At 37.7% G+C, this 19,315-nt stretch overlaps 1 pseudogene across 1 annotated transcript; it reads left to right on the plus strand.

Annotated features, from left to right (window-relative positions):
- The first annotated feature begins 10,536 nt into the window (after nucleotides 1-10,536).
- On the plus strand, nucleotides 10,537-12,147 carry LOC146457604 (uncharacterized; annotated as a pseudogene). Its single transcript, XR_014858424.1, has 4 exons — nucleotides 10,537-11,274; nucleotides 11,363-11,472; nucleotides 11,615-11,782; nucleotides 11,912-12,147. The product of XR_014858424.1 is annotated as an uncharacterized LOC146457604 (transcript).
- The last annotated feature ends 7,168 nt before the right edge of the window (nucleotides 12,148-19,315 follow it).

Consider the following 19,315-nt stretch of genomic DNA (forward strand, 5'->3'; position numbering starts at 1 on the left):
AAATGTAAGATTCCAAGGTTTGAGATTTCTAAAGTGAAACTTGACGATTTTACAAGTGCTGAAATTTGGACTATTTTGACCAAAAAATGCTTGTTCAACTTGTGCAGTCAAAAGATCTGCCGATGTAATGTTGGGTACAATATGGCGGATAGAGCAAAAGAGAAGGATAGAGGCTAAACAAAACTAGAGAAGGCCAGACAAAACTATTGACTTCAACCTTGAGTCACAAGAGGGAATTTCACAAAAACTCAACCCAATCTCTCTCTCACTTGTAAAATCGTCACTTTTCACCCTATTCAACTCAAAACTTGGAATCTTACATTTTACGCATTATAATATTTTGTAACTGCGCAAAAATAAATTCTGCTTCATATGCACTTTAACAACAAATTATCAATGTTTTGGTAGGTGGAAATGGGAATAAGCATTACCAAAAAGAACCATCCCATCCCTCTTCTCCAAGGTTTCACACATGGAAATAACTTGAGTGTCCACTTTTCAGTGAACACACCAAGCATAAAATGGTCCCTTGCTATTGCAAATTCATGCCTGATGAAAATTTATGGAACCTTTGTGTAGTTTTAAACCTAGGTGAAATGAGTTTGGTTCATGTTACTGGTAACCACTACTATCCATACATTTCTCAAACGATAATATTATTTCATTTTAAGTCAACTTTCCGTGATGTAAAACTAGGCACTTATTCAACCAGTTTAACCGCCTTAGGCCCGGTTCATACGTCGAACTTTACATGAGCCGAACCTAATCATTTGGTTCGGCGCATGTAAAGATCGACGTATGAATTAGTTAGGATCGACAGATTTGTATTTGGGTCGACCCGCCGTTCTATTCGACTGCACCAGTCGAATAGAACGGCAAAAGTTCGACTTCGATTCAGACGTCGAACTTTACATGTGCCGAACCAAATGCATACGTTACGTATAAATTATATAAATTATATCTATCCCAGAGGTCTGCGCGTTCCATCGACTTGGCATGCGCAAAGGACTTCATTCTGAATGAAAATCTATTTTCTCACCTAAGCTTTAATAAAGTTCGACTTCAATTAGGTTCGACATCTGAATCAACTGCCGAACTTAATTATTTGGGTCGACCTTAATAGGTATTAGGTTCAGCTCATGTAAAGTTCGACGTATGAACCGGGCCTTAGCCACCAAAGAAGTCAACATCTTTTAGTTTACAAAACTCAATGACATTATTCCAGAAAAAAAAATCTGGTTAACCGCCAAATTATCTTAAAGCAAATTGAAACTGAAAAAGAGCACAGGGAATTTGGGAATTGATCCTTGGGACTTAATAAAAAGGTTAAAACAGTGACCAAGCAAATATCTGAGTTCTGGGAAAAGTAAGAGCAATGATGTTTCAGACATAAATCCACAGTACACAGATCATGGATTGATGTGTTCTGAAATGTTCATGTAAGCACCAGGTATTATATGCCAACTTTTTCCTGGTGCTTAATTCTATCAAACGTCCACTTCAACAGATAAGACAGTTCATAAAATTAATAGAGAAGAATCTCTTCTGCTTGCAGTAATGCTATTTGAGACACCGTTCAAAGTAAACACTTCCTACATAGCCCCCTCTCATTGCCTTCTGGACATTCTGTTCAAACAGCCGCCTGTTGGATCTGAGAACCTTTGCAGCATCTGCAATGAAACAATCAAAAATAAAACAATAGTGAATTTCACAATAACTATCAAAATTCCTGCATGCTGATTGGCTCATAGCCATTGTCTATAAGAGTATTAACAACAAGAAAGATGTCAGATGAATAGTAACGTGCCAGCTTTCTAAACGGAAAATATAGCCAAGTCTGTTTGCGCTTTTCCATGTTATTGTAAAAAAACAAATCAACAGCAGTTTTCTACGGCCTATACTCTTTTATTAAAAACTGAATCATTGTATAATGCAATTCGAGGGATTTGATTGGCTTAGCGGCCATGGTATATGAGCCATTATACCATGGCCGAGAAATGGCGGCCATTAAATTGCCTTCTGGTTGTTCTTGCACAGCGAAATCGATAAGATCTAGCAATATTTCTTGATTGTTTTTAATAATTAAAACAATTATTCCACTCGCGCTTGTTGGATATGAGATGATTATAGCCAACTCGGCGCTACGCGCCTCGTTGGCTATCTATCATCTAATATCCAACGTACGCTCATGGAATAATTGTTAAATAGACCGTAAGACGATGCCATAAAATGTTCAAAACCTGGCAGTGGAACATTCCACTTGAGTTTGGAACATTTTATAATGTCATTTTATGGTCTACAAGAGTATTGACCATAGAAAACTGCCATTTATTTGTTAAATACATTAGCTTCCATGAAATGGGAGCAACAAGCTCTCAGAATAGAATAAGCTGTAATTTGGAGTTAAGCCTTCTGAATACTCCTGTTATCTGCTGACCTATATGTATGAAGGGAGAGACCATAATGCAGACCTTTAAAACCATGTTTACGTCTTACCGCAAACCGCAGCCAGTCATGTGATTAGTGCTTGTCGTCACGTTCAAGGTTATTTTTTGTATGCTTTCAACAGCAGAAGGTTAAGGTTTTTGCAAAGTTATTTACCTCAGTGTTACATGGCCAAGAATTTCTATTATTCCATGCACGAATGTTGCAGATATATATACAAAACAACTCTTTATCATTCATTTCATGCAAACAAAAACATCAAAATGGCAATAATTTTACATTTTTCCCACTGACTGAAACACCAACACTCAGAGCAAAAAGGACATTCATTATGGCAGCCCCTGCATTTGCTCTTGCTCTCTTCAATTTAAATGCATAAACTGTCACAACTTCTAATGCTAAACTTCAAACCTTAAACCACAGTTTGTGGCTAGCTGTAAACTTGATTCTAAAAGGCTCTAATAGCAGAGTGCCTCCCTGGCACCCTTACTATTAATTAACCCTTTAACACCTAATATCAAAGACCAAATTCTCCTATGTTGTCCCCATACTTTTCTTTTAAAAGTAAGGGGGAGAAGATATTAAAATATCAAGAAAATTCACCTTAGGTGATCAATCATATACTTAATGTCACGACCTCATGGGTTGAATAAGCATTAATATTACAGGGAAAATTTGATGCTGATCAGCGTTAAGGCTTTACAAAGCAGGGTGCTTATTTCTAATGTACTCATACCTGTTATTAAGGTTACTAGGTGAAGCCAGCTCCACCAGGAAAGTAGCCAGTTGTAAACAAAACAAAACCTCTAACTCTTGTTGTCTTTTTCGTCATTTTTAAAATCTGAGTGGCCGGCTATCTTCACTGCAGTAACCAGCCATGACAACCTCTGATTCACAGTGTCTCTTCTCTTGTCATTCCACATTATAGCTACAAGTGTATACAACTACACTGTCATCTCTCTTCATCAGTCTAGCAGATTATTTTTGTTGCCCAGTATTTGATAAAGGATTTATAGAAACTAATTATGATGTTCTGTTGATTTGACAATGGTTAATAAAACTGAAGTAGAAACTGTGAAGGGACTGTCCACTTTGGGTGGGGAGGTGTCCATTTCATAACCTGAGGTTAAATGTTTTGCTAGGTTTATTTCCATTAGTTTACTGAAGAGAATTACAGTATAAGCTTAAGATAATAGAGAGTCTCTCATAACAGGAGCTATTTTCAGTGGTTCTCACTCACCACAACTTCAACTCCTTTTGTTAGTAACAGGGTATCTACAGGTAATAGCATAAGGCCACACACCATATTCAAGTTAACTATTTCTGTCAGGGGCACTATCCTCCCTGGGGGGAGGGGGGTACTCAGAGGATTTTTGGGTGGGGGTGTGTCACTGGGTCTCAGTGAAACCCTTGCCCTATACCAGGCCATGTTCAGTCACATTTTGCCACACTATCCTACACTAGACACCAAAAATACCTATCCTATCCTAGACTCGCTATTTTCCAGAAACTCTAGAGACCTGTTCCAGACTAAATTTTCCTTCATTAGGCCCTATTCTAGACCCAAATTCACTGATTTCTAAACCCTATCTTAGATACATAAAACTGTTTGCAAAACATACCTTTCACAGTGGATCATACCTATGTAGCAATATATTACATATCGGAGTACCCCTATCCTCCAACCCACGGACTAACCTCTTACCTAAAACTATTCAAAATCTTAATGAAACCCCTGGCTTAATAATACCCACATGTGTAATGCAGTCCCAGGCAACTCTAGTATATTAAAATAATGAATTAACCAATTTATATTGTGCATGTTCCATGTGAACATCTTGACATGTGCATTACCAACTAAAATTACTACTAAACTATGCTTTAAATTCTATCTGGAAGCTTTTAAAAGGGCAAGTTCTAAGAGCAACTTTAAAGGCCTCCAGTAATGTATTCACTGGATGCTTACACAGCCATTATCTTGTTTCTAGAGTAGATTTTTATACTTAATTTGTGTAAGCCTAGGCCTGGTTCAAACGTCTCGCTATTGTGGTGCATGGTGCTAAATCAATTTATTCAAGTCTGCATGAATTGAGGTCAACGTTATAACGACAATTGAACCGGGCTTCAATTATATAAGATGGACAGAACCTACAACCTAAATATCGAAGAGCCAAACATCAGCACGCCATCAGTAAAAAATGCAGTTTCATTTGCTTTATCAAGCTTATATAATTTATCTTAATCACATTAATATTAATTTGCTAATGGCTTTGTACATTTGGAACATGTACGCGGCTCTAAATCAGTAAGTCGGAAAACTAACAAAAAATACAAACCTTTTTAACCGCTGCTATCACTAGATCAATCTAAGATTTGCGGGAATCAATCGATCGAGACGAAACGAGTGCAATACTTAAGTAATACCGGTACTCGAATGATGAAATATGCACGAGAACACTAAATTCTCAATTCAGACCATAAAAACACTCGATTAAAGACTTAAAAAACATTAATACAGAACACTCACCAAAATCTGAGAGGATAGGCGTTTATTTTGTGCTCCTTTAAACGCAGAGGAACGCCAGAACCGGCACAGGTAGAAAGTAATGTTGCAAATCGCGACGCCATCTTGTTTTTGCAGGCTCCTGAATAGAAGCAATGTATAATAATGAGATTCAGTTACGCAGTTTCTTATTGGCTGCTCTTGGCTGCTTTGGTGGGTGGAGTGGAGGCGGGGCTCGAGAACCGCTGATTTTTGAAACTTTGCGACCCGGAGACCATTTTCATTAGCAAAACTTCGATTTTAGATTATTCAGTGAAAGCAAAAGCACGTTCCCTTTTTTTTAACAAGATTAAGAAACACTGATTTAGTTTGTATGGAAAATAACTGGCAAACTGTGGAAAAGGGATAAGAAAAGATCAATTTTTGTTTCTGAGCAACCAACTCTCTAGGGCCTATAATTACTAATTTCTCTAAATTTTGTTTCCTTTAGCTGTTAAACTTCGAAATAGCCAGGTAAGAGCCCTCGCTTTGTCGTCTCTTTCAGCGCCATTTTGTAAACAAACGTGAAAGGTTGTCCTCTTGTTCGCAAAGTCACGTGACATGACGTCACATCTGAAATGATTCTATTGCCTTTCTTAAAAGTAGTACTGTTGCTGTTTATGTTGTTGATCAATTTATCCTAACTAGCTATGTATGAATGAACCTTTTTCAATGCGTTAAACTGTATATTTATTATTCAAGGGTACAAGACCTTTCCTCTAATTTTAATGCGGGCGCAAATAATTCTATAAATATTACACATGCAGGCACCAAATTCTTCTTGTCACGAAATATAAATACGTCAAAAAGTTTGACGTGGAAGTTATTTATGGATAATAACGTGTATTTCAGATACACTGGCTGCAAATGAAAACCAGACTATGCGCCCACAATGTAAAGGTTAATGTCGAGGAAAAGGTTGTTGTTGTACACTCAACACACATGCACGCTCAACCCCTAGTCTGCAAACTTGCACACTCAACCCCCTAGTCTACACACTTGGTACACTCAACCCCCCAGTCTACACACTTGGTACACTTCAGCCCTAGTCTACACACTTGTACACTCACCCCCTAGTCTACACACTTGGTACACTCAAGCCACCGTTACACGTTGAAACTTTCAGCTGAAACTTGCGTGCAACGGCGAACGAGACCAGTTTCACGAAGTGGTGTTACACGGTGAAACTCTTGTTTTTTCGCCACTGCGACCGTTTGGAGCCGTTGCAGACGTAGAAAGCGGTTCTACTTTTCGTGAAACTTGTCTCGCAACGGAAGTTCAAAAAAGTTTCACGAAACCGATCATGTTACACGGTGCAACGCCTCCTGAAACTTGTTTCGCAGCGCCGTTGCACACAAGTTTCAGCTAAAAGTTTCAACGTGTAACGGCGGCTTCAGTGGCTTGCAAATACCTGTCTTTTCTGGAGTCGCTGAGCTTGAAGATTCCTGTGAATTCTGTGTTATATTTTTATGATGCATATGAGTGTAATGTTTATTAATAAATGTCCTAAACGTACATGAATGTGGTACACATTTGGTTCCTCAATTTTTATAGTATGTGCGGCTGTTGTTCGCCAATGTGTTAAAGAAACATCTCTGTGGGCAGTGTTTCTTGGTTGCCAGTTGGTGTTGTGGTAAATCCTCAAGGTTGTAATCTGTACTTCCCGGGATCTTTTCCCGAAGGGCATATACCAGCACCTTTTTTCTCTGCCGGCTTCTTTTTTTCTGACTGAGAGGTAATATTTTACCGCATTTGCGGTAATGAAAACAACATTAACCGTAATGTAGCGCTCTCCATTTCAGTATTTGAAAAATCCATGTTAAGTCCGCACTTCGTTTTAATCGTTCGAGAGCCGGTGCAGTTTATCGAATTGAGATTCTCAAAATCCCCAATATACTCTTTTTCTGCGGTCGAGTGTTCTTTTGCAGCCTTAGGCTATTTCTTTTATTTTCTTCGGACTCTTTTAGTTACTTTATTTTTTTGACGAGTAGGCAAACACGTCTTGAAATAACAGTGTTTGTATGGAAATCCTATGTCAAATAATTTTCATGAAACATCGCTTCTGAAAAATTCAGGAATTGGAAACTTTAGGCACTATACGAAGGATTTTACAGAAAATAACTGAGGAATGTAGCTGTGCTAGAAAGCATCTAGTTGCGTTTTGACATTTCCATACATTTGTCTGTTTAGCGAACCAGCCGTGAACTAGAAAGCTGCTACTATAAAAATAGTTCGCGGAAAAAAAGAGGGAAATGTAGACAGTATGGAAAATTCAAAACACGACTAGACGCTTTATGGCACAGCTACATCCCTCCAATTTTTTTTCTTAAAATCCTTTCCTAGTGCCAGATGAATTTTCCAGAAGCAAAGTTTTAGGAAAAATTATTTGACATCGGATTTCCATACAAACACTGTACATGTTATTTCAGGACGTGTTTGGCTACTCGTCAAAATGGCGTCGAAAACCGTGATAAGGCCTATTCAGTACACTAAAAAATTATAAAATACTGTATAGACTTTGTATTGAATCGATTATATTTTCGCTTTAAGTTTCGATTAAGTTTTGCTTTATAGTCCGTGTTTTTGGCTGTGCGAGCTCCGGTCTCGGGTTATGAAAATAAGTTTATCAAACTTTCAATCTCGGATCTATTTTCGTTTCACCTTGTAAACTATAGTAGTAACAAAACATCTTCGGTTATTTTTTATTCATGTCAAGGTGTATCGTTGAGAGAACTAAAAATTGAGGATGATCGTTTTACCTCGGAATTGTTCGAATGTCTAAAAGTCCAGTGAATCTTGCGAAAAACAAAAAGAAGCATCCAACCTTGAACCAAGTAATGGTATTCCCATTCCGGAATACGGTCAATCGTACGCTCCCTAAGTGACAACAAGTATGGGGTGGAGGGAAGGACCAGAAAAAACAGGCCCTTCCATTTATTGGAAAATGAACTGCCCAAGCAGAGCCAGTACACTAACAAACTAACAGCAATTATGGGAGGGAAGGGAGGGAAAGCTAGTAAAGATAGAGCTCAAGTTCGGCGTTGTAACAGCGCGGACACAGGCAAACTCGCACCAGTCGTCCCTCCTCCCCTGAGTAAAATTCTTTCCACAAGCGCTACCTCCACCCCCCCCCCCCCCCTTCCTAAAATCTAGGAGTGTAAATCAAAGTAAAACGAAAACTAGATAAAAACAAACGGGTCAGAAGTTGTTGGTTCCTTGTTTGACTGTTACTCCGCTAAATATTACGTGATTCCTATTTTGCAGGTAGGCACATTTTTTGAAATCTCGGTGATGCCAGCTTTTCATCGATTTTTGCAATATTCAAACAAGATAGACGGAGTCGACGAAACAGGTGAAAAGGCGTTTCACAGATCATATACTACTATTCATGGTTTTGAAAGTCTTGACATGTTCAGTTTTTAGTGTTCAAACAATTTGTCATTTGACTTTTTTCTTTGCTTTTCTACGTGTGACAGGAACATTGTGTAAGCGTACCTACGTACCTATTTTTCTTCCTATGAACTAATCGTCCATATAAAAATTGCGAATTACAGCACAAACCGCAATAGGATACTGCATGTTGATGCACACTTAGCCCCAAAGATATGTCGCAGATACTGGCAGACTTCGACCTCAGACTCCGGTGATTGGTGCCACAGAAAGCGGAGGGCAACTTGATCCTCTGGTGGGACAAAAAACTGCCTCTATGTCTCCAGAAAGGGCAACCTTTTCTTCTCTGAATCGCATGAAGTCTCCAACAAAATTGTTCAGCAGCTCAGGTCCACCTACAAGATGACTGTTCAATGAAGACCCTTGATACTTTGCAGCGGCATCACACACACGTCTGACCTTTCCAGGTTTACTAGGGTTGAATATAGGATGATGAGGGAGGTGCCACACTTGGGCTTCACTGGCTCAGCGTCTTCCTCTTTGGTTAGTTTCTTGATATACCCCTTTCTAGGTCTGTGTCAATGGTAAGGCTCTGCCCAATTTAGGATCACGCTGAAGTCTCTTCTTTAGAAGACCAATTCTATGGATAGCAACAACACGATTGTCAGGAAGTTGGATGTTTCGATTCTCCCAAAGCAGCGGGACTTCATAATGACCATCTACCTCCCGTGTTCGCTCACTCAGCAAAGTCAGGAACTTTATCACCTTTCCTTCCTCAACAGAACGCTGTGAATCGCTATAATAGCGACATCCAAAGTTCTCCATTCGTCACCAAGTTTTCACTCCGGTTTCACGATCTCAAAAATGAAACCTCTTGAAACGAGTGGCTAGACAGTGTGGACTACCCACAAGTGGCAAAAAAAAAAGGTGTGTAAAATAAATCTGGGATCGGATTCACCAGGCTCGTCTAAGTTAAGATGCATCCTAAGTATTGTCTCTTAACAATGGTGTATTGTTGGAGTAACAACAGACTTTTGACAAGAACAATACTTAGGGACATCTTAACTTACCAGCGCTTTGTGAATCCGGTCCCTAGGCTCCTTGTCCCGGGGGCTTGTATGCAGCGGAAGCCAGCGACCTTGAAAGTGTCCTCAGCGGACGATTTACCTTAGTTAGTAATCAAAATGAAAACAGCGGGGGTTGAAGCTTTCAAACCAATCATTTCTCTCTTCCCTTTTAGAATAATAGCGAAATTTTACTTGTTATTTCAGGTGATGTTTTATTGGCCTATCGGATGACGCTCTGTCTGTATAAATCAATAACAACAATATTTAAAAATTTAATTAATGATACCTGCAAAGTTCTCTATATAGAGTGTGTGCACGGCGGCTATGTTGGAGGACTAGAACAATAGAATATATTTGCATAAAAATAGAATATATTTCCCAAAGGAAAATCATGGTATTGTTTCGGTCCTCCAACATGGCCGTCGTGCACACACTCTATAGGGGGCAATTGAGAGGGAACAAACAGGTGTCAACTCTCCAAACCTATTAAATTATCACGCAACGAAAAAACCTTTGGAGAACGTTTGTAGGTATAAAACTATGGAACTATAGATGAAGTCCTAGAATTCCGGCTATAATGTTTTAAGGTTAGTTATACGGGAGGAAGGTCGAATTTTTATCAAATAAATTTTTTTAGATAATTGTTGAAACAAGAAAGGGATGTATGGTGGCCCACAACTGCCATAGCTGTTTTTCTTGTTTTTTGTAGATTTTTTCCTTAAAAATAGTTTTACTTTATAAAAATAAATAAACTTAAGTTACGATTGATTTAATATTAAATGAAATAAACACAAACATTACCGACAGTCAACTTAAAATAAAACAAGAATTAAATTAAATTTAACTTAACATGAAATAAAAGTTAAATTAAAACCGATTTGAAATCAAATTGAAAGCAAATAAAACAAGAATTAAAATTAAATTTAACTTAAAATGAAATAAAAATAAAATTAAAACCGATTTGAAATCAAATTGAAAGCAAATTCAAAATGAATCTCACCTCATTTCTTTTCAAAACAAAACTAAAAATTCCCTTGGCCCAGAGCTGCCATAGACCAGCATGCTTTGCGAAATTATTTCAGAAATTTAGAAATGGCGGCCCGAATCCGCAATGCGGGTCTCCGCTTAAAGCAAGATCTTGAAAAGTATGTTCGCCAAGACCTCAAAAGAGACGAGATTCTAAACTTTATGGAACGAGATTTTGGTGAATACGCTTGGAGCTTACGAACCCTTGATCGACGTATGCGCCATTTTGATATTCGCTATACGGATACTGATGTCACGGTTGAGGAAGTGACAATCGCAGTTCGAAAAGAACTTGATGGGCCAGGTAAACTTTTGGGCTACCGAGCCATGCACAACAAGATAAGGCAAGAATATCTGCTAAACGTTCCAAGGAATTTGGTACATGCCGTAATGTTTGATCTTGACCCGGAAGGGCTTCAAACTCGATGTCCAATTGTAAAGAAGAGGACAACTAAAGGTCATTTCTCAACAAAGGGAACCAACTGGGTGCACTCGATGGATGGTCATGACAAGCTCATGGGTTACCAGAACAGTACGTTTCCTTTAGCTATTTACGGCTCTATTGACACAGCCAGCAGAAAAATTCTTTGGCTCAAGATTTGGACTGGAAACTCGGATCCAAAAAGGATCGCGCGCTGGTATTTAGAGCACTTGTATGAAACAGGAACAATTGCGTCTCACATCAGAAACGACAAAGGAACCGAGACTGGAATTAAGGCGACAATGCACTCGTACCTTCGACAAAACCATGGTGACATGAATCCTTTTGACACCGTCATATATGGGCCATCAACTTCAAACCAGGTATGTGATTATTTCAGAAAAAATGAAATTACACGTGAGTCGAAGTTTTTAAAGCTTTTACCCATAATTATTATTTTTCAACGAATAGATAGAACGGTGGTGGAAGGAACTTCATGAACGCCTGGAGAAGTATTTTAAAGAACAACTAGCAGAGCTAAAGGGTGAAGGATATTATAATCCACATGATGAAGTAAACAGGTACATGTAAATTATTATGAACTGAGAATTAGTTGATATCATGTCTGCTTGACTATGTATAACGTAGTTAATTAAAAATACTGTGCAGAATTCCTTTTGAGTTTTATACATTTATATACTCTTAACTTCCTCTCCCCTACAGGAAACTTTTATCATACTTACTAATTCCTGTTCTCCAACACCAACTTGATGTATTTCAAGAAACTGTGTGGAACAGTCACAGGATCCGCACACAAAAGAACACTGCTACCTGATGGAATTCCTGACCACATATACAACTTTCCTGGAGAGTACGGGCTAGTAGAGTGTGGTAAACATCCATTCCCTTCTTGAATGTTGTTATTGTTTTTCATCTTTTTTTTTGTTTTTTTTTGGGGGGGGGAGGAAAGAAAACTTTATGACTTACCTTGTTGTTTGATTTTGTTTCTGACTATTACAGGCTTGCCAGTCACAGAGGAACAGTTGAAAGAGGTTGCTCAACACTCAGGGGTTTTAGAAATAGATGATGACTTTCTTGAACCTGAGTTCAGGACTAAATGTTGCAGAATTATACCTATGCCTGTTGAGCAGCATGTAGAACCAGCAGAATGCGCTGAAGCATACAAGTATTTAAAAAGGAAATTCTCTCAAACAGTTTAACCAACATTGCCTTTTAATTTGCATTAAAAAAAGAAATAGAAGTATAAGAAACAACAAACATTGCAATGTTAATATGAGTTATGTCAGTAATGCATTACTTAACCAAACACCCTCAACACGGATAAACTAGGCCTTTTATAGCCACTTAGATATTTAAAGATTGCTATCTGTAGCTAATCAATAAAGATCAACTTTTACTGATATTACATAAACGGGCCTTAACCTTAGAGTTCATTAGGAAACCAGTCAAACACAACAAACTTGAATTAAGGGACTTAGAATCAAAGTGGGCCAACACCTCAAAACCTGACATACAAAAAAGTCTGTCAAAGTGTCTGCAAGATTCAGAAACGTTTGCTCACGGTGAGTATCTTGGGTGTCGCCACTTCTACCTTCAATTTCGACCTCAGTTTCATCAATAAAGCGAACATGGATTAATTTAGTGTCTGGTATTTGTTTTACTGTGCTACACGAGGGACCTTGTTCACCGGCCAGTATATCACATACCATACCTACTCCAATCTTTGATGCGAAATGGCTTGTGCATGCTTCCTTGATGTTAGCGATGGTCAGCTCTCTTCCACTGAAATCGACAAACTCTCTTGGGCCGATTCTACTGTACTTTTGCTGTTTACCAGCAACTTCGGAACTTAAACGTTGCACAGTTAGTTCCTCCTTACAGTTCTTGTCGTCTTTGCCTTTACCTGCATGTGTACCTGCTCTCTTTCGTTTCATTTCAGCTTGAAACGCTTTCCATCCCTTGTCCGCCATTTTCAATTTCTGAAATAATTTCGCAAAGCATGCTGGTCTATGGCAGCTCTGGGCCAAGGGAATTTTTAGTTTTGTTTTGAAAAGAAATGAGGTGAGATTCATTTTGAATTTGCTTTCAATTTGATTTCAAATCGGTTTTAATTTTATTTTTATTTCATTTTAAGTTAAATTTAATTTTAATTCTTGTTTTATTTGCTTTCAATTTGATTTCAAATCGGTTTTAATTTAACTTTTATTTCATGTTAAGTTAAATTTAATTTAATTCTTGTTTTATTTTAAGTTGACTGTCGGTAATGTTTGTGTTTATTTCATTTAATATTAAATCAATCGTAACTTAAGTTTATTTATTTTTATAAAGTAAAACTATTTTTAAGGAAAAAATCTACAAAAAACAAGAAAAACAGCTATGGCAGTTGTGGGCCACCATACACGTCGCTAGTATTGAGTATGCAGGCCTCTGAGCGCTTATGTATCCAACAAAATAAAACAACATTGATATTTTCGCAAACTCCAATTTATCAGCTTTACAGTGATGTATAGTTTTCCGTGGTTTTATCGAAAGCAGCGGGCGTACGCTAGATTTCCCTGAAGGCACTCGCGAAACATGGCAGTAACCTTAAGGTATATGAATATTCCGACATTCTGTTATCGGAAGGGTATATTTCAATAGTTTGCTAATTTATGGTTTTTTCAGGTTCTTCGAACTGACGTGCTTCAGTCCCTGAAACTAGGCAACATGAAGAAACACTGTATATCGAAGCACTTACCCTCAGGTACGTAAATAATTTAAGGGTTTTTGGAGTGAGAGTAAAATGTTTAAATTACTTTGCAGAAATTCTTACCTACTTATTATATGATCTGCATTTGACCTTGTTCGAAAACTTGTGAGTTTCAGGTATTACTCAGGGTCAATTTTTTATTTACATTATAAGTGTAGTGTGTGGCTTAGGAAAAGGAAGAAACAAACCACAAAATTCAAAAGTTGTTTAATTTTTGCCTCAATAAAAACTACCTTATTTTTACAGAATTTCAACTGCTTTTTATACGTTCGGCAGTATGATATGGGACGTGTGAGGGAATGTCTGAGGAAGAGGCTGGACAAAAATCAATAAAGATATCTGTGTTTGAGAAAATAAACCTGAATAACGATTACACAAATTAACACATTTTGCAATGGTTAAAATTAATTCGTAGAACAAATTAGAAAGTGGATTTAAATATAGTTTTACCAAATGTAGTTTTGTCGAAACTTTGTAACTTCATGGTGAATTCACATTCAGGAACAGTTTTAATTTATCCCACTTAATTGTTGTGTCTGTTTTGGCACCTGCATCTCAAGTTTCAAAAATATTTTCTCCAGTAGGTTTAACCAGAAATCTCTAAAAGAAAAGTGAAAAAAATAGTTTTCGCTGATACAAGAGAGGACGATTTTTCTTAGATAAATGTAATTGAACTGCAGATTCACAAAAGGTATAGAGATGTTAAAAGCAGACCTGAAGATTTATTGCAAGGGAAACCATGAAACAGAAAATAGCCAATGGTGGGGTTATAATGATGAAACACGAATACATCGCGAATGCTTATCTTCATGGTGCAGTTGTTTTGTAAAAATGATCGAAAATACAATAAAAGTTTAAATAAATCATTTCAGACGATCGTTATCCAAGGAGCAATAAACGGAAACCTTTTCTATATTTTGAAAGACGTACTTCATTGTCAAGCAGATACTGAGGAATTTCTAAAATGAATAGTGACAAATATTTTCGTGTTCATAGTTTACTTTGAAGAAGAAAAAAAAAACAATATAGAGGCGATTTGTAGGAAGCAGTTGAAAACCTTCCCTAAAACAAATTGTTATTTCTAAAGACAAGATCAGTTACCATTCGAGGTTCTGACGAGGTACTAAAAGGTATTTATTACCCGTAGAGAAGTATTATTTAATTCAGTATGAACCGTACATGATATTACCAAGACTACTAAAGTTTACACTTTTCATTTTCGATAGAGATGTAAAGAACACTTCTTCACAACAGAGAGAGTTTTTCGTAGTTTACTTTAAAGACAAAGACATTGTTGTATCGGCTGCATGGTATTCCAAGAAACCAATAATGAGCTGTAGTGACGAAAACATTATTTGATTTAAGAATTTTTGTTTACAGGTTCGGCTTAACCAAAACAAAAATGAATATTTTATTCAACTGGATGTTTAAGAAGTAAACTATGCACCTCTTCGCGGCTAAGAAAAAATAAATAGGATGGCCTTAATCGCCTCGGAAAATAGGATTTAGTCGTAAAGAAAATCTCAGCCTTCTAACTCTTCGGCAAAATATCAGTTCAAAATTTCGTAACACTGGAAAACGAATTCCTTCTGTTTTCGAAGGAACAAATATGTCTTTAAAAATGCAAAAGAAGGTCAGCTAGCATTTTTGTTCAAAATTCCATTTTTCGTTTAAAATTCCTTTTCCAGAATTGGAGCTAAAATATGGAATAGTGTTCCACCTTTCGGAAACTATCCAAACATAACTTTAAGAAAAAACTACACGAAGCGCTACTTAAGGTTCTGTCACTTGAGGATACCTCTGTTGACGTGTCTACGCTGATGCACTGTTGCAATACTCATGACTTATAACCACAAACCGCCACTGTATATCATATACATATATTTAAACAATTATCCTGCGAAATCGCCCGAAATATCGCCTGATACGGTCGAGTTGGGTAAAGTCAGGCGATATTCCGCAAGATTGGAGGCACTTCAGTGCGAGCTCGGTTGTGAGAACCAACCTTAGGAAACACATTGTGTACTGTTTGTAATTTCTGAGCCCCAGATTACGGGAAAATCCAAAAGTCTAGCGAAAAATACATCAAACGTTTTTGCTGAACTTTAATTTACCAGTTCGTAAACAGAAAGGTAAGCAATCGTTTTTGCACTAACCATTACAATTCCTAACAGCAAACTTGGTTGCCTTCTTAGTGTTTGTATAGGTAATCACATGATTCCGAGTGCAATTTGGAATAAATAAGCACGAGTAAAATTTTAAAAGACTAACAAAATTGCACGAGCTGCAATATGTGGTCTTTTAAAATTTTCAAAGTGCTTATTTATTCCAAATTGCACGAGAAAAATCATGTGATTACTTGTTAATAATATATATACAAAAATTTTAAATGAGCTTTTGTTGATTTCTTGTCCGTCAGCTAATGCTCCGCCTACATGTCTTTGATTGGTTTCAATTGACAAGCTTGATTGACATACATGTTCATACATACGGAAAACATGCTAAAAATACCATCACTCTAAAAAGAGCAAGTTTTCAAACCACAAAGCATAATTTTAAGTCAATGTTAAAAGAATAAAAGAAGTCTGAAGTCAATCACCGTCCTCGGCATGTTTTCGAACTGACTGGATTTCAGGAGCCGGGGCTTTGCAGACAGTCCAGACTGGCGTGTTTTAGTCTGGTTCTCATTGAATTCAACGTTTGTTTTCATCCAAGCCGACATGGAAATCTTCAACATGATGCTCTACGCCAAAATATTGAGTCAGGAGCTACCAAACCGTTTGTACCAGGACTTGTGCTTCAAAGCGTTTTGCTTTTCCACAGCTTATTTTATTTAGTGTTTGCCAGACTTCCAAGACTTGTTCGGCCGCTTGACTTTAAGCTAACCTTGTTGTCGCAGTAGTCGAGCTTTACCTTCAAGAACTTGCTTCGAACCTTTTTACTCTCGGTTTCTAATTGTGGAGTATTTGTAACCTTACCTTCTTAGGTAACGTTCAATTGCAGTGCGAAGACTGCCATGCTCTTTACGCACTGTCGCGTGGAAATCCTCGAGAATTTTGTTGACTGCCTCCGGTTCATAGTTTTCAATATTTTGGTCGTAGCCCTTTTACAAGTGCTGTCCAAGACCTCCAAACGTTTAGCCTGTTGGTTGTGCTTTGTTGAGTTTCTTTGCATTTTCCTTTAAACTTCGAATTAAAATGCTGTTACTCTAGATCTCTTCAAACCTGTTCGCCATTTTGTTTCGAGACAGCCGATTTGCAAATTTGCGTACCTGTCAATCATTTTAATTTCACCTTTGTTGCACTAATTTTTGGGCAGTGCAACTATGTGTTGAATAATAGCTGTATTTATCATTCCATGCATTTTTTCTTCCTTTCCATTGGCCGAGAGCCGAGCGCAAACCACGTGATTTTGCAAAATAAAATTCTGCTCATGCGTACTGAATTGCTCTTGTGCAAAAATGACAGACTCTTGAAAAGGCAGCGATTTATACCGCTTCCCGAAAACAAACTCGTCAGCGATCGAATGATAAAACAATTATTGAACTCAGTTATCGCAAAATATCGCGATTTGTCAGTGTCTTGCAGATCAATTATTTGCCTCAGCCAAATATGGCCAACGAAATTTCTCTCTTAAACCTTGAAATTTTTCTACAACACCTGAAAGACGCTTCTCATATTCCTCAGCAGAATACAGAAGAAAGTGTTCAGTCGCTACTGAAAACGTGTGCACGTAGAAACAAAGAAAGCCATCCTGATTTGAAGCCTGTAACGTGTTTTCTGACACCGAAAACGACGCCTGATGGTAAAGTCTATTGGGTGTACGAAAAGGATAAGCTACTTCATTTGCTAAAACAAACTGTAAGGTTCGGAAGAAAGCGTCTGAACAAGAAAGGACGTATCGAAGCTGTGTATCGCTTCAATACTTGTGTTGGAATATACTGTGTTTTCAAAAATGTGCGAGACGAAACAAGTGGATTTAAAATTACAGAATTGTACAGTGTGAAGGTGGTATACAACCAAGATGATGACAATTCTATCATTGGAATAACATCTTTTCCTGACTATTTTGAACATTGACATATCTGGCCACAGAGTCATGCGCTACCAGGATGGAAAGACAAGGAAACTAAACTGATCCTAAAGGATTCGCTCTGACGATGGGATAACGCTCGATTTCAGGCGGCTACTATCTAAGCTTTGAAATTAGTCTTAAGTTGTAGTAGGAGTAGAAGCAACAGCAGCGGCAGCAGCAGTAGTAGAAGTAGAGTCTTTATTAAGCGAGGACAATACATAATAGTGCCTAATAGTAATAAACTTGTAGCCCTCAAGACTAAAATCAATAACGACGGATAAATCAGCAAAGACCCCCAACCCCTTCCCCCCAAAAAAAGAACAACAACAAATGCATAAATTGATAGATACGCTAAAAAAGTAGATTACGATATACAAACTCATAACTATGGTTAAAATGATAAATTTGTCTTTGTTTTTCAAGTAAAAAGTTCACATAATTATTCTTGAAAGTACGACAACAAGTGCCGTTATAAGTCTGTTACTTTATACTAGATAGAAAAGTAATCATTTGAGGCCTTTTTACGAGGACGAGGATCATTATTTCCAAGCAATGTAGACGAAAACGTGAATCTCTCAGTCGAATTAATACTACATTGGTGGTGCAGGAAGTGGAGTTAAAACTGTGATGACCTTTACATAAACAGTCAAAACTGTTATTTTGAAAGAGAAGCAGGCAATAACTGATGTATGATCGCGCAGTATCCAATGCCTTCATTGTACTAAATATCAGTAAAGGCACTATCAGGATGACAATTAACATGGAATTTCAACTGACCCACAAGGAAGTAGCATACTCTTCTTGTTCTTCTTGTTCTTCATGTATATATTGCGTAAATAAAGGCACTCGTGTGACAAGTACGATAATTATGAGTTTAAAAAGTTTTATCAGTAATTAGTGTAACTCAATAGCAATGGACAACTCCATGTCATTTTTCTATTTTTAAAAGCTCAAGCCCTTGGCTCCTCTGTGGATCATAGGCCGTCAATGATTTAGTCTCTCCTCCATCTGGCTCGATTCTGTGGAAGCCGCACTCTAAAGTACTTTAGATGTGGCCCAGTGTTCTCCTCTCTACCTCAACATCCCACTTCCAGATACTCTTTGGAAAACCTCTCATGCTCTTCCCTTACATTTCAATGAATTACCTAGTAGTGTTATTTTGAGGCTTTTATAACGTATATCCAGTTCAAGCCCACTTCCTCCTCTTGATTTCTGTCTCTACCAACAGTTTGTTTGTTATTGTCCACAGATCCTCCTCCTTTACCAAGTTTGTTCATTGTATGCAGGTGAGCCTGGTTTTCAAACGTTTAAGCTCTCCCTTGCAAGGCTTTGGTCGTTCTCCATATCTCAGATCCACAGAGTTGACAGGAGGACAGACCTCACATTAGAACTGAATATTGCAAACTTCGTTTTCCGTCGATACCATCTTTGATGGTCATATTTCGTTCAAGGGGACCCTAGCTTTTTTAATCCTCTATTTTGGCATCTTCATCCCTGCACACACTCACCAACTCCAAAAACGAGGTTTCCTCAGTTGACTTTTAAGCTTGTTGGAAGTGGATGACAGAGGAAACGTCAGT

Source organism: Pavona decussata, unplaced genomic scaffold, assembly GCF_977016875.1.
Source record: "Pavona decussata unplaced genomic scaffold, jaPavDecu1.1 SCAFFOLD_238, whole genome shotgun sequence".
NCBI lineage: Eukaryota > Metazoa > Cnidaria > Anthozoa > Scleractinia > Agariciidae > Pavona > Pavona decussata.